The sequence below is a fragment of the Chlorocebus sabaeus genome, chromosome 10, assembly GCF_047675955.1.
Source record: "Chlorocebus sabaeus isolate Y175 chromosome 10, mChlSab1.0.hap1, whole genome shotgun sequence".
NCBI lineage: Eukaryota > Metazoa > Chordata > Mammalia > Primates > Cercopithecidae > Chlorocebus > Chlorocebus sabaeus.
Window position 1 is genome coordinate 93,069,055 of NC_132913.1, and position 23,144 is coordinate 93,092,198.

General features: G+C 40.6%; 1 protein-coding gene across 4 annotated transcripts in view; it reads left to right on the forward strand.

Moving 5' to 3' along the window:
- Nucleotides 1-23,144, forward strand: part of PARD3B (par-3 family cell polarity regulator beta) — a 1,089,129-nt gene that overhangs the window by 1,060,187 nt on the left and 5,798 nt on the right. The gene's annotated exons all lie outside the window — the stretch shown is intronic.

Here is a 23,144-nt window from a genome sequence, read left to right on the forward strand (position 1 = left end):
CCCTGACAAATGAATTGTTCCCCAGAAGCCATTTCTTTCTACCAGAAAAAATACTAGAGAACAAGAAGTAGATTTAAATTTAGTTATTTTTCCCCACCTTGATTGTCCATGTTATTATTGTTTAAATGGTGGTGAAGGTAATTATTTAATTCATTTTTGGGTTGTAGTTGATGTATTTTTTAAAACCCCAACTGAGTGAGTCCCACAATTACAAATGGCTCGAAGACTGCTAAAATTTTGATGGGTATTTTTCAGCTTCTGGTTTTACCAAATTTTAGTTCACTAAACCACACTTAAATTAATTAGCTAAGTAGAAAATTCCCCAGTGGGATGTTAGTGAAGGATAAGTATGTTGTAAATAAAACAATTAAAGGGCTAGTTCACACCTCATCAAATTGCTTAACAACCTGATACCAGTTAACTACATACATTCCTCATAAAACGCATGGAACATGGAACAAGAAGGTAAATTAGAGTCCCCCTTTTCTGCAGTGGGACGCATTTACCCTTTAACTGAGATCCAGTATTACGGTAGCGAGAGGTGGGGTAGAAATGCCACAGTATGACCTTGTTGGCTGTGGAAATATCTGCATAATGCTGTCAATAGGGATTGCAAATTCTGATCCCGAAATCCCATTAGGCAGAGCAAGTTTCCCTTCCTAGTTGCAGCCTCAGAGACACAAGTAATATAAGATCGTGGATTCATTTTATGCCAGCTTTCCTCCAGTGTGCTCTCACCCGTATCATTTCATCCACTCTTGAGAAGAAAAGCACATATTACTTTACAGATGGAGAAACCAAGGCACAGATAAGTGAAGAGGCCCAGTCAGGATCACCCTTGCAGAGGTCAGGCTGAAGGGCAGCAACGTGAGCTGAGGTCATCTTGGCCTGGAGCCTGTGTGGTTTCTGGCAGGGCCATGAAATTATAACCCCTGTCACCTCATTGGAGGACACCTACTCAGATGCCTTCGTTTCACAGAGTTGAAGATAAGGCCTGAGAAAGTCAAGTGACTTGTCTGAAACTTCCTGGGATATGACCCAGTGTCCGGAGCTCCTATTCAAGGTCCCTTCTCACTACTGCAGCAGTCGCTTGCCTGGAGTTATTTATGGATAATGTATTTTTTAAGATGTAAATATGAACCAGGTAAGGTGATGGAAATTTTAGTCTGCCTCCCAGGACACTTCCGCTCTTTAAAGTAGGGAATTGGGATGGCATACACCTATTAGCAGAGGATGCAAACTGAACGCAGTGATGTGGAAATCTAGAGAGCAAGATTTATTCACGTGGGTCAGGGACTGCAAACCTAAATAGCTGTAGGGGCAGATGGGAAATGTCAGTGAGAGAAGCAGGCAGGAGCAGAGCCTAAAGAGGACAAAGTCCCTTCCTCAAGAGCACAGCTTCACTTGACCATGGCCTCCAAGGAAGGCAAGTCCTGAGATTAAAGAAAAGCAGGAAAGCTGAATTTTTATGTGAAAGTCCTTGACTTTGAAGTGTCAGCCACTAGCTGAAAATTTTTTAAACAGTGTGTGGGGGATGGGAGCATATAAAAAATGAGCCTACAAATTGCAGCCTGTTAGAGGATTTTCCACCCTGACATATCAGAGTAGAGTAGGACATTTAGGGTCCATACCACTCAGCCATAAAGTTTGGATTTGTTTACACATTTATTTGCTTGTTCATTCTAGGTCTTTGGACAATCACATTATATTCCACATAGAAGATCCAATTTTATTTTTATTTTTTAAAGACTAAGTGTGACTTCGAATTCAAAAAGTATTGAGGGCCTCAGTATGATTGGTCTTTTTGTCTGTGTATTCACTTTTAAAATTCAGTTTCCATCACAACCCTGCAAGGAGAGGAGAGGCAGTCCTAATATTCCCATTTTATACATGAGGTTATTGAGGTGCAGGAAAAGCGAAGTCACCTGGATCATATTTTCAAGAAGTGCCTTGCACAATTGAAGCCCAGTCTTCAGCCTCTGAGTTGCACTCTCTCCCCCCAGTGCACTGATGCACCCAGAGATCCCTCAGAACTGAAAACTGTGGGAGCACCTGCCCACCATAGAGGGCAAATGAACCTAGTTCCAGAACAGGTGGGTGGGTTTTGAAGCCTGAGGTCCATAAAGCAAAGGGAGAGCCTGGAATTCCATCTCTCTGAAGTTCAAAAACCAGCTGGCATGGGGCAAATGGTAAATAACATTTTATTTGGTAATGGCTCTTTAGTTTTAAATCACTTCAGCATTTACTTTTAATTAATTTCTTTAAATTAGACTACTCATACTTGTAAATATTTGCTTTTCTATGATAAGCTTTTATTTAAATTATTAAAGCTGCAGCTTCGTGACTGATTTTAAGAATTGAGATTGCCGCTATACTAATGATAGAAGGCATGTGATTAAAAATAGGGAAACCATTTCACATTGGTACATAAACCAGCACCAAATATTGCTGGAGCAAAGCAGCACTCAAAGAAATAGAAGAAAGGGTGAACTTACAGTTTTCTTTGATTTGTTCAAGGAATAAATCAATAAATCAGGGAGTTAGAGAACAATGTAGGATGAAATAACATCTGAAGGAGCTCACTCACAATAAAAGCTTGTCTTGCTGTCTCTTTTTTAAAAGCACTCATCAATAACCCTGGACTCACATACTAGTTTGCTAAAAGGAATGAGAGTAGGGCATGGGAGGAGGGTTATGGAGAGGCTCAGGACAGTGAGTAACTGTACAAGAACATTTGACACCAAAAAAAAAAAAAAAAAAAAAAACAAGAAGAAGAAGTAATGATGAGAGCAGAGTAATTTCATAGCCCTCATCAGTTTGGGCTATTATAAGACTTGATTTGCTAGCTGCTCCATTTTACCAGCATCAAAGGCAAGTATGGAACCCAAGGAAGGTAGGCTGACAGGCTGTATTACAGCAAAAGGAGAAATGACAAAGGATGCTCTAATTTCAATAAAAGAAGATTTGAACGTAAAAGGTTTGTAATTACATTAATAACCAGTCTTTATCAACCATGTAATGATCAGCCAGAGTAAGAAGAGACCAAGGCAGGATGGGGGGAGCTCACCATAAGCCATCAATACCTAAGAACCTCTTAATAACTTTTATTATTTGTTGAAAATCATCTTGACAATACAGTTCAGTAACCTTTGTGCTATAAATCCATTTCATCTGCAAAAATGAAAGCTGAATAGAATGTGATATTATATAGAATCTCTCGTGCTGATGCTATCTCCAAAGTGCTCTGCCAAATAATGAGGTGGATTCTGGATGGGAGGGCTGTGGGCAGCCAACAGCAGAGATTTGTGTGTGCCTACCAGGCCCAGCTTGGGGCTTTGGAACCAGCTTAGCATAGACTGAAATGAAAGCTGAAAATTACCCTTCACCCTTTAGTGAAAATTATCATGGGGTGCTTAGATTCTATGTCAAAATTAATAGAGAGGAGCCAAAAGCACTTCCATTTATTATCTGGTAGAAATTGGGGAATGGGTCCCATTGCCTTGGTGCTAGGTATGGGGTTATATAGGTCCCATTGCCTTGGTGCTGGGTAATGGATCCCATTGCCTTGGTGCTGGGTATAGGGTAGAATGTTAGAATAATAATCCCCAAAATGTATGTAATCATGTTTGTGGCCAAATAGGGTGCCATAATCCAAATAAACCCCAAGTGGCACTCTGGGACTAGGCTATGCTTCCTTCCATGCCCTCCCTGCAATTGAGGGGGGTACCAAAAAGCCCAGGGAATTGAGAGAAGGATGAGGGAAGCCCTTTTCACAGGAAGCTGGCATGGAGATGAGATAGAGTCAGAATCGGGAGGTACTAATGTCAAATCCTTCCTACCCAGAAGCAAACTCAGCACTCTTCATTTTTACATTGGTCCCAGATGCATTTGTCTTTTGACTACCTTATCCTAATTAAACTACTAGTGTGCTCTTTTTATTATTATTATTATTATTATTATACATACAGGGAGTACATGGATGGGTGGGTTGGTTACCTAAATATATCATGTAATGCTGAGGCTTGGATTACAAATGAGTGTGTCTTCCAAATAGCGAGCATAAATACTTGGTTTTTCAGCCCTTTTCCCCCCCTCCCTCACTCTCTACTCTTGTAGTCCCCAGTGCCTATTGTTCTCATCTTTATGTTTGTGTGTACTCGATGTTTAGCTCCCACTGTCTATCTCTACGTTAGTTCACTTAGGGCAATGGCCTCTGGCTGCATCCATGTTGCTTTGAAGGACATGATTTAGTTCTTTTATGACTGCATGATACTCCATGGTGTATATGTATCACATTTTCTTTATCCAGTCCAGAGTTGATGGGCATCTGGGTTGATTCTATGTCTTTGCTATTGTGAATAGCATTGTAATAAACATGTGTCTTTCTGGTTGAATGATTTATTTACCTTTGGATATACACTCAGTAATGGAATTACTGGATTAAATGGTAGTTCAGTCTTAGTTCTTTGAGAAATCTCCAAATTGCTCTCCACAGTGGCTGGATTAATATACATTCCCACCAACAGTGTATGAATATTTCCCTTTGTCTTCAGCCTCACCAGCACCTGTTGTTTTTAGACTTTTTAACAAAGACCATTCTGACTGTGTGAGTTGAGGGACAGGTCACTTGCCTTGAAGGGAAACCCCATAAGGCTAGTAGTGGACTTTCAGCACAAACCTTAAAAACCAGAAGAGACTAGGGGCCTATTTATAGCATCCTTAAAGAAAAGAAATTCCAACCAAGAATTTCATATCCTGCCAAACTAAGCTTCTAACTGAAGGAGAAATAAAATCCTTTTCAGACAGACAAATACAAAGGAACCACTAGACCTACCTTAAGAAAAGGCCCTTAAGGGAGTGCTAAACATGGAAACAAAAGAATGATGCCTGCCACCACAAAAACACACTTAAGTATGTGGCCCACAGACCCTTTAAAGCAACTACACAATCAAGTTCACATAACAAGTAGCTAACACCACAATGACAAGATCAAATCCTCACATATTAATATTAACCTTGAATGTAAATGGGCTAAACACTCCCACTTAAAAGGCAGAGAGTGGTAAGTTGGATAAAGAAACAAGACTCAGATGTCTGCTGTCTTCAAGGGACCCCTCTTACACACAACAACACCTATAGGTTCAAAGTAAAGGAATGGAGAAAAATGTATCTTGCAAATGGAAAACAGAAAAGAGCAGGGGTTGCTAATCTTAGATAAAATAGACTTTAAATGAACAACCATCAGAAAGGACAAAAAGCATTCCATAATGATAAAACGTTCAATACAACAAGAACACTTAACTGTCTTAAATATATATACTCCCAACACCCAACATCAGAGCCCTCAGATTCATAAAAATAAGTTCTTAGAGACCTAGAAAGAAACTTAGCCACCCAATAGTAGTGGGAGACTTCACCCCACTCACAGCATTAGTTGTTTGCTATTCTGGACTTAAGCTCGATACTTGACCTATTGGACCTAATAGGCATCTACAAAATACTTTACCCAACAACCACAGAATACACATTCTTCTCATCTGCACAGGGACACACCTAAGATCGGCCACGTGCTTGGCCATAAAGCAAATCTCAGTACATTTTTACAACTCTAAGTCATACCAACCACACTCTTGGACCACACTGCAATAAAAACAGAAATCAATACCAAGAGGATCTCTCAAAACCACACAATTACATGGAAATTAAACAACTTGCTCCTGAATGACTTTTGGGTAAAGAATGAAATTAAGGCAGAAATCAAAAAATTATTTGAAACTAATGAGAACAGAGACACAACATACCAGAATCTTTGAGATACAGCTAAAGCAGAGGAGAGTTCATAGCACTAAATGCCTACATCAAGAAGTTAGAAAGATCTCAAATTAACAGCCTAATATCACACCTACAGGAATTAGAAAAACAAGAACCAACCAACCCCAAAGCTAGCAGAAGAAAAGAAATAACCACAATTAGAGTAGAACTGAACAAAATGGAGACATGCTCATTTCTTACATCAGAAAGTGAACCCAGAGGTTCATGAAATATGTTATATAAACCTCACTTAGTATTATAAATTTAGGGGGAATAGATTACCAGATGTAAAATTTTTTTAAAAGTTTATGGTAGATCTTACATTGAGGCACATGCAAAAAGCTCTTACCAATTAAGTTATCAGTATTTAAATTTCATAGCACTACATCTAAAAAATGTAAATGTTCACACAGTTCCCAAAAGACTGAATTCACCTGTCTCTAGAAGTTGTATTATCGGGCAAATGGTCTCACTGCCTGATGAGTATAGAAGCCAATAACATGGCACCAACTTTTAAGAAAAGAAAGTCTTTATTGCAAGACCAGACAGCAAGGAAAAAGGAGTTGGGCTCAAATCTGTCTCCCCCATTTGCTGTCTGGGGCAAGCTTTGAAGTGTCGGAGGGCAAGGGAAAATATTTAGGAATGTTGGCTTTGTAGACTCTCATTGGAGAACTTCAATTTCAACCATTTACATTAAGGTATGTTGAGGCTGACTTTAGCCCTGGATTTTCCAGGCCAACAGACCCTTCACTTCTAAAAGAGTTCCTGCATTCAGGTTCCAGTCATGTGTGAATCTTCTTGGTTCTGTGGGGAGGAATCCTTGGTTCTGGGTGTTGTTAGAGGTCAAAGCTTTTTCTCTTGCACATGCCTGGGTTACCCAACTTACAGTTTTGGCTCTGTTTTACCTACATGGTAACTTTATTCTGTTATCAACAGAGTAGGCCCAGTTTGGGCTGGTCCTATGGTTAAAGTATTACCATGCTTTCATTTGAGAGTGTGATGTCCTCAACATTTCTTCAAAGTTGGTAGCAACTGACTAGATAGTTGTAGAATTCAGCTGTCCTTCAGAGTCACATGCACTGATCCTACAGTTCTGCACTGTTGACCTGCCCTTCTCTGAAGCTGACCCACAACTTTGCCTGCCTGTCTTTGAGTCCTAATATACTATTACTATTGGAATGGTCCATTTGAACAGGGATTTGAGCCTAAATCAAGACTGCAGCAGTGAAAGTGGACAGCCGTGAATAGCTAAGAGAATATTTGCTGGAACCCGATGTATGACTGGAGCAGGGATGAGAGAGAAGTCTAGCTTCCTAGTGGGCTAACTACATGAACCATGACATTCTCCAAAGGGACCATGGGAGGATCAGCAGGTTTAGGGAGAGGTGATTTGTTTAATTTTGTACTCATAAGGTTGAGGTGCCTAGGGAACCTCCAAGTAGAGCTGTTCCACAGATAATCCACATCACCCCCATGATGCTAATCCTACTGAATAAAAATCACACTCTTTGTTGTTAACTCAGTTGGTTTTCTTTTCTCGGGTTTAGTCTTTTAAGTTCTGGGATACACATGCAGGACGTGCAGGTTTGTTACATAGATAAATGTGTGCCATGGTGGCTTGCTGCGTCTATCAACCCATCGCCTAGGTATTAACCCCTGCATGCATTAGCTGTTTATCCTGATGCTCCCCCTCCCACTGCCACCCCAACAGGCCCCAGTGTGTGTTGTTCCCCTCTCTGTATCCATGTGTTCTCATTGTTCAGTTCTTACTTATAAGTGAGAATATACGGTGTTTGGTTTTCTGTTGCTGCATTAGTTTGCCGAAGCTAATGGCTTCCAGCTCCATCCACGTCCTGCAAAGGACATGATCTCATTGCTTTTTATGGCTGCATAGTATTCCATGGTGAATATGTACCACATTTTCTTTATCCAGTCTGTCATTGATGGGCATTTGGGTTGATTCCATGTCTTTGCAATTGTGAATAGTGCTGCAGTGAACATACACGTGTATATATCTTCATGATAGAATGATTTATATTCCTTTGGGTATATACCCAATAATGAGATTGCTGGGTCACATGGTATTTCTGGTTATGGGTCTTTGAGGAATTGCCACTGTCTTCTACAATGGTTGAACTAATTTACATTGCCAACAACGGTGTGAAAACGTTACTTTTTCGCCACAGCCTCACTGGCATCTGTTGTTTCTTGACTTTAATAATCACCATTCTGACTGGCGTGAGATGGTATCTCATTGTGGTTCTGATTTGTATTTCTCTAACAATCAGTGATGTTGGCCTTTTTTTTCTCATGTTTATTGGCCACATAAATGTCATATTTTGAGAAGTGTCTTTTCATGTCCTTTCCCCACTTTTTAATGGGATTGTTTTTTTCCTGTAAATTTGTTAAGTTCCTTATAGATTCTGGATATTAGACCTTTGTCAGATGAATAGCCTGCAAAATTTTTCTCCCATTCCGTAGGTTGTCTGCTCATTCTGATGATAGTTTCTTTTGCTGTGGAGAAGCTCTTTAGTTTAATTAGATCCCGTTTGTCAATTTTTGCTTGTGTGGCAATTACTTTTGATTGTTTCGTCATGAAATCTTTGCCTGTGCCTATGTCCTGCGTGGTATTGCCTGAATTTCTTCTAGGGTTTTTATAGTTTTGGGTTTTACATTTAGATCTCTAATCCATCTTAATTTTTGTGTAAGGTGTAAGGAAGGGGTCCAGTATAAATTTTCTGCATATGGCTAGCCAGGTTTCCCAATGCATTTATTAAATAGGTTTCTAGTGGGCTAATTGCATGAATCTTCTAGATGGGGTCTTCTAGATATAGAATCATGTGGTTTTTGTCTTCGGTTCTGTTTGTGATGAATTACATTTATTGATTTGCATATGTTGAACCAGTCTTACATCCCAGGGATAAAGCTGACTTGATTGTAGTGCATAAGCTTTTTGATGTGCTGCTGGATTTGGTTTGCCAGTATTTTAATGAGGATTTTTGCATTGATGCTCATCAGGGATATTGGCCTGAAGTTTTCTGTTGTTGTTGCATCTCTGGCAGGTTTTGATATCAGGATGATGCTAGCCTCATAAAATTAGTTAGGGAGAAGTCCCTCCTTTTCAATTGTTTGGCGTAGTTTTAGAAAAAATGGTATCAGCTCCTCTTTGTACCTGTGGTAGAATTCAGCTATAAATCCATTTGGTCCTGGGCCTTTTTTGGTTGGTAGGCTATTTATTACTGCCTCAATTTCAGAGCCCATTGGTCTATTCAGGGATTCACCTTTCTGGTTCAGTCTTGGAAGGGTTATGTGTCCAGGAATTTATCCATTTCTTCTAAATGTCCTAGTTTATTTGCATAGAGCTGTTTATAACATTCTGATGGTTGTTTGTATTTCTGTAGGGTCAGTGGTGATATCCCCTCATTTTTTGTATCTATCTGATTCTTCTTTATTAGTCTAGCTAGTGGTCTATTTTAATAATTTTGTCAAAAAACCAGCTCCTGGATTTGATTTTTTTTTAATGTTTTTCATGTCTGTATCTCCTTCAGTTCTGGTCTGATCTTGGTTATTTCTTGTCTTCTGCTAGCTTTGGGCTTTGTTTGCTCTTGGTTCTCTAGTTCTTGTACTTAAGATATTAGGGTGTCAATTTGAGATCTTTCTAGCTTTATGATATGGGCATTTAGTGCTATAAATTTCCCTCTTAACACTGCTTTATCTGCATCCCAGAAATTCTGGTATGTTATCTCTTTGTTCTTATTGGTTTCAAAGAACTTCTTGATTTCTGCCTTAATTTCATTATTTACCCAGGAGTCATTCAGGAGCAAGTTGCTCAATTTCCATGCAGTTGTGTGGGTTTGAGCGAGTTTCTTAATCTTGAGTTCTAATTTGATTGTGCTGTGGTCTCTCACTGTTATGATTTCAAGTTCTTTTGCATTTGCTGAGGGGTGTCTTACTTCCAATTATGTGATCAATTTTAGAAGAAGTGCTATGTGTCACCAAAAATAATGTACATTCTGTTGTTTGGGGGTGGAGAGTTCTCTAGATATTTATCAGGTCCACTTGATCCAGATCCAGGTTCAAGTCCTGAATATCCTTGTTAATTTTCTGTCTCCATGATCTGTCTAATATTGACAATGGGTTGTTAAAGTCTGCTACTATTATCATGTGGGAGTCTAAGTCTCTTTGCAGGTCTCTAAGAACGTGTTTTATGAATCTGGATGCTCCTGTATTGGGTGCATATATATTTAAGATAGCTCTTCTTGTTGAATTGATCCTTTTACCATTATGTAATACTCTTGTCTTTTTTATCTTTCTTGGCTTAAAGTCTGTTTTGTCAGAAACTAGGATGGCAACTCCTGCTTTTTTCTGCTTTCTATTTGCCTGGTAAATTTTCCTCCATCCCTTTATTTTGAGCCTATGTGTGTCTTTGTGCATGAGATGGGTCTTTTGAATACAGCATACAATGGGTCTTGAGTCAATGCCACTTGCCATTTGCCATTCTGTGTCTTTCAATTGGGGCATTTAGCCCATTTTCATTTAAGGTTAATATTGTTATGTGTGAATTTGATCCTATCATCATGATGTTAGCTGGTTATTTTGCAGACCTATTGATTTAGTTGTTTCATAGTGTCATTGGTCTGTGTACTTCAGTGAGCTTTGCAGTGGCTGGTACCAGTTTTTCCTTTCCATATTTAGGGCTTCCTTCAGGAGCTCTTGCAAGGTAGGCCTGGTGGTGACAAATTCCCCCAGCATTTGCTTGTCTGGAAAGGATTTTATTTCTCCTTTGCTTATGAAGCTTAGTTTGGCTGGATGTGATATCCTGGGTTGAAAATTATTTTCTTTTAGAATATTGAATATTGGCCCCCAGTCTCCTCTGGCTTGTAGGGTGTATTAGTCCATTTTCACACTTCTGTTAAAGACATACCCAAGACTGGGCAGTTTACAAAAGAAAGAAGTTTAATGGACTTATAGTTCCATGTGGCTGGGGAAGCCTCTCAGTCATGGTGGAAGGCAAGGAGGAGCAAGTCATGTCTTATATCGACAGCAGCAGGCAAAGAGAGCGAGCTTGTGCGGAAACTCCCATTATTAAAACCATCAAATCTCATGAGACTTATTCACTATTATGAGAACAGCATGGGAAAGACTTGGCCCCATTATTCAGTTACCTCCCACTGGGTCCCTCGCACAACACATGGGAATTCAAGATGAGATTTGGGTGGGGACACAGCCAAACCATATCATAGGGTTTCTGCTGAGAGGTCCACTCCTAGTCTGATAGGCATTCTTTTATAGGTGACCTGACCCTTCTTTCTCTGGCTGCCCTTAACATTTTTTCCTTCATTTTGACCTTGGAGAATCTGATGATTATGTGTCTTGGGGTTGTTCTTCTCATGGAGTATCTTACTGGGGTTCTCTGGATTGCCTGAATTTAAATGTTACCCTGCCTTGTTAGGTTGGGGACATTCTCCTGGATGATGTCCTGAAGTATGTTTTCCAACTTGGTTCTGTTTTCCCTGTCTCTTTCAGGTACTCTAATTAGTTGTAGGTTCAGTCTTTTTACATAATCTCATAGTTCTCAGGGATTTTGTTCATTCCTTTTCATTTTTTTCTCTAATATTGTCTGCCTGTCTCATTTCAGCAAGATAGTCTTCAATCTCTGAAATTCCTTCCTTCTCTTGGTCAATTGAGCTATTGATACTTGTGGTTGCATTGTGAAGTTCTTGTGTTGTGTTTTTCAGCTCCATCAGGCATTTATGTTCGTCTCTAAACTGGTTATTCTGGTTAACAGCTCCTGTAATTTTTTTTATCATGGTTCTTAGCTTCTTGCTTTGGGTTAGAACATGCTTCTTTAGCTCAGTGAAGTTCATTATTACCCACCTTCTGAAGCCTACTTCTGTCAGTTCATCCATCCCAGCCTCTGCCCAATTCTGTGCTCTTGCTGGAGAGGTGTTACAGTTGTTTGGAGAAGAGGCATGCTGGCTTTTAAAGTTTTCAGCGTCTTTTATTGTTGATATAGATTCTTTCTGCTCCTCGTGAGTTTATCTAGCTGTGATCTTTGAGGCTGCTGGCCTTTGGATGGGGTTTTTTTTTGTGGGGGGGGGGGTTGGTGGTGGTGTTGGTGGTGCTGTTGTTGCTTCCTTTTAGTTGTGTGTTTTTGGTTTTTTTTTTTTTTTTAAACAGTCAAGCCCCTCTTCTGTAGGGGTCCTCTCCAGACCCTATTCACCTGGGTTTCTCCTGCACCTGGAGGTGTCACCAGTGGAGGCTACAGAATAGCAAAGATGGCTGCCTGCTCCCTCTCCTCTAGGATCTGTGTCCCAGAGGGGCATCGACCTGATGCCAGCAGGAATGCTCCTGTGTAAGTTGTTTAGGAACCTCTGTTGGAGGGTCTCAGCCAGTCAGGAGGCATGGGATCTGGGACCCACTTAATGAAGTGCTCTGGCTGCCGCTTGGTGAAGGGGGTGTGCTGTGCTAGGAGAAATCCCACTTGTCCGGACTGCCCAGATTCCTCAGAGCCAGCAGCGGGAAGATTACATCTGCTGATCCATGGAGATCACAGCCGCCCCTCCTCTCAGGGGCTCAGTCCCAGCAAGATCAGAGTTGTGTCCCTAAAACCCTAGCTGGAGTTGCTTAAATTCCTACAGGGAATACGCACTTGGTGAGGAGGGATGGATCAGGGTCCAGCCTAAAGAGGCAGTGTGGCCACGATCTGCCACAGCTGCTGTGCTGCACTGTGGGGAATTCCTCCTGGGTCCAAACCATCCAGTCTCCTTGGCACCAGCAGGGGAAAAATAGAATTCCCGCAGAAACTCAGTAGTCTTAAGCAGTCTGCAGCCAAGTGGCCACCAAGAATCTACACAACTGTGTGCTTGGGACCCAAGGCTCTGATGGCATGGGCTCATGAGTAGGATGTCCTGATCCTGGGTTGCATGGAATGGTGGGAAAAACATGGTTTCCCAGATCAAGTAGCACAGTCACTCACTGCCTCCCTTCGCTGGCTGTGGGAGCTTCCCTTGCCCCATGTGGCTCCCAAGTGGGCTGTCACACCACCCTGCTTTTCCTTGCTCTCTTTTTAGTGCATTAGATCCTGTTTTTTAGAAATGTGTTTCCAAATATAAACCACCTAGTCAGTCCCAGTGAGAGAACCTGCATACCTCAGTTGCTGGTGCAGGATTCACTTGCCATTTTCATTCTTCTCAGTGGGTACCTGACCACAGCTGTTTCTAGTTGGCCGTCTTGGCCCCTCCCCACCAAAATCACGTTCTTTAATCCTTCCTGTGCTGCCCCTGGTATTCAAGATTGTTCATGATCAGGCTCCAGATACCCTCTTCTCTAGACCAACCTTCTGCTTACTTGCCCACTCTTGACAAGCCAGCATCAGAGGAATGTCTGTTTCCAGAACACTTTCCAAGGCTGTTAGCTCTGTATCTTTCTTCTTGTTATCTCTTCACATGCTCAGGATAACTGACTTATATTTATATTCTAGGTTATTTGCAGAGCAGGTTACATGTCTTACAAACCCCCATAGCCAAAGGGATTCCTTAAAGCTAGGTGCCAGCTCCACCTGCATCAGAATCACCTGGGTCCTTGAGAGAAATGTAGGCTCCCAGACCCCTTTCAGACCTTTTTCTGGCATTGCAACCCCAGAATCTGTGTTATTTAATAAAGACTCAATTGATTCTTAGTGATGCCAACGTTCAAGATACTAGACCTGGAACACACGGTCTTCCAAACAGAACCATACAAATACCTGTTTTGATTTTCATAAAGGGCAACAGGAAACTTTGCTTTCCTTAAGAAAGGCACCTCAAGGTCTCTGAAACTTCCCACATGGAATGTTGTTTGTGCTCTTTCTGCAAGCGCCATCAGCAGTTTCAGATTCTTGGGCTGCTAATGGCCAAAGTACCCACTGGGAAAAAAAAAAAAAAAAAAAAGTCTATCTTTTTAGTGCATTAGATCCTGTTTTTTAGAAATGTGTTTCCAAATATAAACCAATTTCTTTCACCTCGTGCCGGCAGGTACCATGTGAGCTGATGAGAAGCAAGTAAAGTCAGAGATTGCACGTTTTAACTTGGTAGTCAGGCATGTGGCCTCTGGGTCTGTCTGCCTGGGCTGAACTGGGCTCTGCCACTACCATTGTGACTTTGATCACATTACTTAACATCTCTGCTTCTCAGTTTCCTCATCTGAAAGCCAGGGATGATAATAATACCTACCTGGTAACATTGTTATGAGGAATAAATCCATTAAATGGAGGAAATACTTAGGATGGAAACTAACTTGCTGTAGGCACTTGGGAACATGCTGCTGTGCTCAGCAGGCTTTGAATCTTTGCAATTCTAAACCAACCTTTGAAGCTGGTTACTGAGCCCATCAAGTAGAGTGGCACTCTTCCCAGCACTTACATTTCTGCTTCTGAATTTCAGAGTAAGACAACTGCCATGGCAGGATTCTCCCGTGTTTTAATGAAATCATGACATGGAGGCCCTCTCCCACAACACCCATACACACACACACACACACACACAGGCATGAAGATGGAAGTGTTTAAGTTTCCTTCGTTGTACTCCTTGCCCTTGGTGAAGAGGGATTCTAATGATCTAATGAAAATAGGTAGTTTACATCAAAATCTTCCTATTGCACAGGCTTTAGAAATTAATGGGAGGGGAAAGAAGTCAGGTAAAGACATGGATGTGATGTATTAATATCTACTGCAAACACTGCATGTGCTACTCTAAAATATATGTGTAATCTAAAATATAGGAAAAACAGACTTCATGAACAGTGGAACCGTGTATTTTGCCCCTAAAGTGTTCTGTCTCCAGGTAGCACCTTGGGCAGGAAACTGTGTAGTGGGTTCTCTTAAGGGACAGGAGGAGATCAGGACCCTACACCGTTGAACTTGTTAGCCCCAAAAGTCTGACCTTGGAATTGAACTGTTGTCTGCTACATGATGACCAGATGAAATCCACAGTATTTACATACTGAAATTCTAGGACCACTGTTACAATAGAAAGAGAGATGATTTAAGAGGTCTATCGAGTTAGGGCGCTTTGGTGCTTTGGTTGCCATTCTCTTTAAACAAAGCCTGTTCTGTGGATAAACAGACTATGGGGTAGATACGCAGGCATCATTCAAATGGATTGCATGACTTTTTTGTGGCCGCGCAGGACAGCTTCTGCCTTCCAAAAGATTTCCCTCTCTACATTATTCTCATAATTGTCTTTTCTAATTGTTCTCAGCACTCACTTTAAAAGCCTGTCATCCCCTCATAAGGAAATTATTTTAGCAGGACCATTTTTTTTTATTATACTTTATGTTCTAGGGTACATGTGCACAACGTGCAGGTTTGTCACATATTTATACATGTGCCATGTTGGTGTGCTGCACCCATTAACTCACCATTTACATTAGGTATATCTCCTAATGCTATCCCTCCCCCCACCCCCACCCCACAACAGGCCCCGGTGTGTGTGATGTTCCCCTTCCTGTGTTCAAGTGTTCTTACTGTTTAATTCCCACCTATGAGTGAGAATATGCGGTATTTGGTTTTCTGTTCTTGCGATAGTTTGCTGAGAATGATGGTTTCCAGCTGCATCCATGTCCCTACAAAGGACACGAACTCATCCTTTTTAATGGCTGCATAGTATTCCATGATGTGCCACATTTTCTTAATCCAGTCTGTTATTGATGGACATTTGGGTTGGTTCCAAGTCTTTGCTGTTGTGAATAGTGCTGCAATAAACATACACGTGCATGTGTCTTTATAGCAGCATGACTTATAATCCTTTGGGTATATCCCCAGTGATGGGATGGCTGGGTCAAATGGTATTTCTGGTTCTAGATCCTTGAGGAATTGCCACACTGTCTTCCACAATGGTTGAACTAGTTTACAGTCCCACCAACAGTGTAAAAGTGTTCCTGTTTCTCCACATCCTCTCCAGCCCCTGTTGCTTCCTGACTTTTTAATGATCACTATTCTAACTGGTGTGAGATGGTATCTCATTGTGGTTTTGATTTGCGTTTCTCTGATTGCTAGTGATAATGAGCATTTTTTCATGTGTCTGTTGGCTGCATAAATATCTTCTTTTGAGAAGTGTCTGTTCATATCCTTTGCCCACTGTTTGAGGGGGTTGTTTTTTTCTTATAAATTTGATTGAGTTCTTTATAGGTTCTGGATATTAGCCCTTTGTCAGATGAGTAGATGCAAAAATTTTCTCCCTGTTGCCTGTTCACTCTGATGGTAGTTTCTTTTGCTGTGCAGAGGCTTTTTAGTTTAATTAGATCCCATTTGTCAATTTTGGCTTTTGTTGCCATTGCTTTTGGTGTTTTAGACATGAAGGCCTTGCCCATGCCTATGTCCTGAATAGTATTGCCTAGGTTTTTTTCTAGGGTTTTCATGGTTTTATGTCTAACATTTAAGTCTCTAATCCATCTTGAATTAATTTTTGTATAAGGTGTAAGGAAGGGATCCAGTTTCAGCTTTCTACTTATGGCTAGCCAGTTTTCCCAGCACCATTTATTAAATAGGGAATCCTTTCCCCATTTCTTGTTTTTGTCAGGTTTGTCAAAGATCAGATGGTTGTAGATGTGTGGTATTATTTCTGAGGGCTCTGTTGTGTTCCATTTGTCTATATCTCTGTTTTGGTACCAATACTGTGCTGTTTTTGTTACTGTAGCCTTGTAGTATAGTTTGAAGTCAGGTAGCATGATGCCTCCAGCTTTGTTCTTTTGGCTTAGGATTGTCTTGGCAATGTGGGCTCTTTTTTGGTTCCATACGAACTTTAAAGTAGTTTTCTCCAATTCTGTGAAGAAAGTCATTGGTAGCTTAATGGGGATGGCACTGAATCTATAAATTACTTTGGGCAGTGTGGCCATTTTCACGATACTGATTCTTCCTATCCATGAGCATGGAATGTTCTTCCATTTGTTTGTGTCCTCTTTTATTTCATTGAGCAGTGGTTTGTAGTTCTCCTTGAAGAGGTCCTTTACATTCCTTGTAAGTTAGATTCCTAGGTATTTTATTCTCTTTGAAGCAGTTGTGATTGGGAGTTCACTCATGATTTGGCTGTCTGTTATTAGTGTATAAGAATGCTTGTGATTTTTGCACATTGATTTTTGTATCCTGAGACTTTGCTGAAGTTGCTTATCAGCTTAAGGAGATTGAGACAATGGGGTTTTCTAAATATACAATCATGTCATCTGCAAACAGGGACAATTTGACTTCTTCTTTTCCTAACTGAATACCCTTTATTTCTTTCTCTTGCCTGATTGCTCTGGCCAGAACTTCCAACACTATGTTGAAGAAGAGTGATGAGAGAGGGCATCCCTGTCTTGTGCCAGTTTTCAAGGGGAATGCTTCCAGTTTTTGCCCATTCAGTATGATATTGGCTGTGGGTTTGTCACAAATAGCTCTTCTTTTGAGAATCGTTCCATCAATACCGAATTTATTGACCGTTTTTAGCATGAAGGGTTGTTGAATGTCAAAGACCTTTTCTGCATCTATTGAGATAATCATGTGGTTTTTGTCTTTGGTTTTGTTTATATGCTAGATTACGTTTATTGATTTGCATATGCTGAACCAGCCTTGCATCCCAGGGATGAAGCCCACTTGATCATGGTGGATAAGCTTTTTGATGTGCTGCTGGATTTGGTTTGCAGTATTTTATTGAGGATTTTTGCATCGATGTTCATCAGGGATATTGGTCTAAAATTCTTTTTTTGTTGTGTCTGCCAGGCTTTGGTATTAGGATGATGTTGGCCTCATAAAATGAGTTAGGGAGGATTCCCTCTTTTTCTATTGTTTGGAATAGTTTCAGAAGGAAAGGTACCAGGCTCCTCCTTGTACCTCTGGTAGAATTCGGCTGTGAATCAGTCTGGTCCTCAACTTTTCTTGGTCGGTAGGCTATTAATTATTGTCTCAATTTCAGATCCTGTTATTGGTCTATTCAGGGATTCAACTTCTTCCTGGTTTAGTCTTGGGAGAGTGTATGTGTCCAGGAATTCATCCATATCTTCTAGGTTTTCTAGTTTATTTACATAGAGGTGTTTATAGTATTCTCTGATGGTAGTTTGTATTTCTGTGGGGTCGGTGGTGATATCCCCTTTATCATTTTTTATTGCATCTATTTGATTCTTCTCTCTTTTCTTCTTTATTTGTCTTGCTAGCAGTCTATCGATTTTTTTTTATCTTTTCAAAAAACCGGCTCCTGGATTCATTCATTTTTTGAAGGGTTTTTCATGTCTCTATCTCCTTCAGTTCTGCTGTGATCTTAGTTATTTCTTGCCTTCTGCTAGTTTTTAATGTGTTTGTTCTTGCTTCTCTAGTTCTTTTAATTGTTATGTTAGGGTGTCAATTTTATATCTTTCTTGCTTTCTCTTAGTGGGCATTTAGTGCTATAAATTTCCCTCTACACGCTTCTTTAAATGTGTCCCAGAGATTCTGGTATGTTGTATCTTTGTTCTCGTTGGTTTCAAAGAACATCTTTATTTCTAGCAGGACCATTTTTAGGACCATCTGATAGGATGAAAGACTCTTAAGGACCATTTTCCAGATAATGTCTGCTAAACTGTCATACGGAATACAAAACTCACTGCACATGCAGTTTGTTAATAACTCAATTCTTGTATTTGAGGTCATTGTTTACAGAAAAAAAGAAGGAATTAAATATGAGCAACCAAAATTATACTTGTTTTAAACTGTTTGAGAAATGTCTTTGAGCACTCAGTCACTATCCTTTCTCCTTCATTTTCTCTACAAACATTTCCTTGGTGTCTACAAGGGCCACAAGCATCTGCTGCTGCACTTTCCACCCATTCCAGTTCTTTGCAAAGAACAAGAGTCCCCTCTTCTCATAACGCAATGGGAAATGTGAGTGATGAAAGTGGATTTTTTTCCGTAATCATTTCTATAATGTGGGCCATCAAATGATCATTATATTTTATGATTCTGTAAAATCTGCTGAAATCAAAGCTATGTAATATACATTGCAGAGAGCTCTGCTAATCCTTGCCAACCACATTCGTGCCTGGACCGAGGAGGAAGGTCTGGTAACTGGAAACCTGACACTAAAGGAATTCTAAACACAGACTAAAAGCATCTCTGTGCACATAGCATGGGCGACTCAAGTATATTAGTTTGTGCTGATTTTTTTTTTAAAGCTTTGCAGTATTTGTAGAAGAACCAGAGAAGAAAGCACCGATCCCAGCTCAGCCACTAAATAATCTATGTGTGGCGTGCTCAAGAATAGCATGGCTCTGCCAGATGTCGACTTTCTGCCAACGGGTACAGGCCCCCTCTCTTAGACAGCTACAGGAGTTTTACATCATGTTACTTCCTGCCATTCAAACCCCAAATTTGGTCACAGTGAATTATTACCAAAAAAGGAAACCCATAAAGTCTACTTTGGAAGTTAAAAAATTAGCTTTGTTTTGGCTGCTAATCACACACATAGTATTTTACAGAAATTAAGAACAAGATTCTGCCCTTTGGAAGCTTTTCTGTAAGTGAAAAACCCAATGTGTATGCCTAAGCCGGACATTCACACCTCTGCTCATAAATTATTTATGGTTTTTATACTTTCTGCTGCATATCTTATTTCTTCACATGCTAAACTCACCCCCTTTCGAAACAAACTACCTTCCAGTCGCTGATGTGTCTCCAACTTAGTTGATTTTCCCCTCTGTGACTCTTCAACTTCATCTATCCTTCTACATCCTAAAAGGAGCTCATCAGGTGAGATACTGCAGGCGTTCTTACACTCTGCCTTGAGACATGTAGAGGAAGCGTGCTCAGCTCTGTATTGCAAGAATCTGTCACTGATACTGGAAGACTGAGGACTACAAATGATTTCTTTTAATAAATTATAGCAGGCTCAAGTTTTCCCCTTCAATAATGTCACTCCCACTCATTTGAATTCCCTTGTTCTTTCCTGAATGGAAGGAAAGGGTGTTGAGTTACAGCAGGTGGCAGAGAAGTTTGCATAATTCTGGCTTCTGCCTCTCCTGGGTATGAGTAGCTTATATGAAAATCATCCATCACATCTACTCTCAGGGAGAAAAGCTTGGGAGGCACTGGGACAGAGGAAACAGGACACCAGCTTGACCTCGGGTTTGGGTTCATCAGCCCTCAAAGCCCAGGTACCGCACTTCAAACTGTGGCCATCACATCTGGGTTTGACATTGTCTCCCTAAGACCCTGTGTTTGAAACCCTGTGTACTGTACTTTCAAACACATAAAGTGTTCCTAGATTATTGCATTTATGACAGGGACAAAGAAAATGTCTTTGCTGTACCATCATAAAAATAGTAGTTAACTGACCCTTGAATAAATACACTTAACCTGCACCTAGTAAGCCCAGTTTCCAGTTAATTTTGAGTCAAGATAGCTCTCAGTTTCCTCAGCACCAGTTAGTCATGCTGAGCTCACTAGGAAGTCAAGGAGATTGAATCCCAGTCCAAGATTTATTGAGCATCTATTGTATTTCAAGTACTCTGTAGGGCAACAGAGATAAGACAGTATAATCTTGTTCTTGGCAAACAAAACAAATAAAATAACCTCTACCCTGGTAAAGTTTTCAGCATTCTATGTTGGACCTAATCCAACCCTTTATTCAGCCCAGCATCCCTTCTACTTCCCTCTTCAGAAATTAGAGATCAGTCTCACCTCAACCACCATCGATCCCTGGCTCCCAAAGAAAGCCCACTTTCTCCTCTTATTCTGCTACCTTCCTCCAGCCCCTACCCCACATTGAACCTTTTATAGTTACTGTATGTGTATGGGTTTTCTCTTTACTTTAAACTCTCTTGAACAAATTCAACATGCATTTGTAGAGCGCCTGTGATGTGCAAAGCCCTGTGTTAAGCTCAAAGGGAGATCATTAGATATGTAAGACTCAGTTCCTTCCTTCAAGATGCTTGTACTCCATGCAGTATACAACCAGCCACAAGGCGGGGTGAAAGACAGATGAGGTGAGAATGAGCAGCTGTGGTGAGAACAGAGGAGAGAGATTTTCTTTGCAATTGAGGGTGGTGGTGTAGACATGGGAGGATTCAAAATTGCTCATGCCCCTTCATCTGTTCCTGTAAGTACAGCCACCTCATTCCTAGCAAGAGGTTTGCCATGATTTTGTCCTTCCAATATTGAGCCCTTTCCCTATACAGAATTGTTTTAGCAAATGTAGGAACATGTCTTTCATCCTTGCATAAACTGAAGGTAGTCGGCACCCAGAGCTGGCTATCTGACCAGCTTAGCCTCTCATTTCCAGCCCCGCTTTTGCTTAATGAAAAATAGTGACATACTGACATGGCAAAAAAGAAGAAATCCTTATGTAAACAAAGTGATGCTTATTGCTTCTTTACATGTAAATAACATATATCTTTATCGTGTTCAGACTTAATGGTTAACTTTCTTTATTGGGTACATCTATGTGATTGAAAACTGCATGCCTGAGATAGTTCCTATCAGTTTTCCAAGCAAAATCTGAATCCTTCTGGCCTCTAGAAAGGAGCCTAATCGAAATAAAATAAGCAATAATTTCAAAATATAGGTATTTTCATGACAGCCCCCTTTAAGAGTTATAAAGGATTGTTTATCTTTCCTTAAGTAAATATGGTTTCTGAGTAAAATTTTTAAATGTTTAAATTGAAAGTTTTTAAGGAAAAACAGTAACATATACAAATAAAACTCAAGAAGTCACATGAAAAATGAAAGGTCTTAAAGTACTGATACATTTGTTATGCAGATTCTTGTTTTAATCAGAATCTCCTAAGGAAGCTGCCCCTGGATTCCTCAGGGTTGGCTCAAAGCACACAATATCCGACACTGTGATAGGCATTGCTGGGGCCCCAGAATGGATTGGTTTTGGACTTTCCTACAAACACTAAGTTTCACACAAATAAAGAGACTATGAAAAGAGAAACTCACGATTAACAAAGCTAAAATTTTAGCTGCCTTTTCTTCCTCTAAGTTCTGTAGTTAATGAGGAGGGGCTTATTTTCCCTGTTTCAAAATTCTTGAGACAGAGTCTCTTTCTGTTGCCCAAGATGGAGTATAGTGCCACAATCTTGGCTCACTACAACCTCTGCCTACCAGGTTCAAGCGATTCTCCTACCTCAGCCTCCTGAGTAGCTGGAATTACAGGCATGCACCACCATGCCCAGCTAATTTTTGTAATTTTAGTGGAGACGGGGTTTCACCATGGTGCCCAGACTGGTCTCTAACTCCTGACCTCAAGTGATCCACCCACCTTGGCCTCCTAAAGTGCTGGAATTACAGGCGTGAGCCACCGCCCCTGGCCAAAATTATTTTTTTAATAATTTAAAATAATCCACACATAATACTCAGAAGAGCTTAGAAGTTGTTCTGGCAAAAGTCTGTAGGAAATTCTGTTATGAGCAAAAGGTTGTTATAAACAACAGCTACACACCATCCCCCCAAAAAAAGAAAAATTCTTCTAGCACTCTTTGAACCTTAAACAGTGTTTTGGTAGGCCAGCTCATTGTTTTTCTTCTCTCTGAAAAATTAAAAACGCTAACTGTTATGATGAGTTCTACAGAAAAAGACAATTTCCATGACTTCATTTCTTGACAAAGAACAGCTACCTCACTTGCTTTCTGCCACATATAAGCAAACTCCCAGACATAAAGCCTCCCCTCAGAGGAAGCAACATGGGACCACAAAAGTGTCTCGAGGTCTGCCCTATCTGCCCACGGGAAGCCTCCCTCCTCACCGTGAGCGCTGGCCGCTGGGAGGAGCGAGGTGTGGGAGAAGAGATAGCGACTGTCCCACCATGTGCTCACTGACTGCACTGTCTCAGCCTCTCAGGGTGGCTTCTGCCCCGTCACCACTTGATCTGGATTCTCTCTCCAAAAATTTTAAAAAACAAGGCATGCCTGTCTTTTATAATACTCTGTTCTAAAAGAGAGAACTCTCCAGGGAGAGAACAGGACCCTAAAAGTCCAAGGCCTGGAATTCTTCCTTTCTCTCTTTCCATTTTAAACAGGAAGCATTCATGCTAAGAGAGTCCAGAGGGAGCGCTGGTTGTATGTTCATTTGAAGGCAAATAATGTTTGTGTGTTGCAAATGTCAGTGATTTATCCTAAGGGCTTAAAATGAGTGCAGAAAAACCACATGTTTCACTTCATGCAGAGAAATATCTTCAGTGGATTTTGAGAGAAAGCACAGGTTAAGAAATTTTTTAAGTGTATCAGATGTCTCCAAAATGAACCAAAAACCAATAAAAATGAGCATGGTGAGGTGGGGGGGAGAGACTTAAAGAATTCTTATGATAAAAGATATACCAAAGGCTGGAAGTTTTCTAAATCAAAAATGAAAT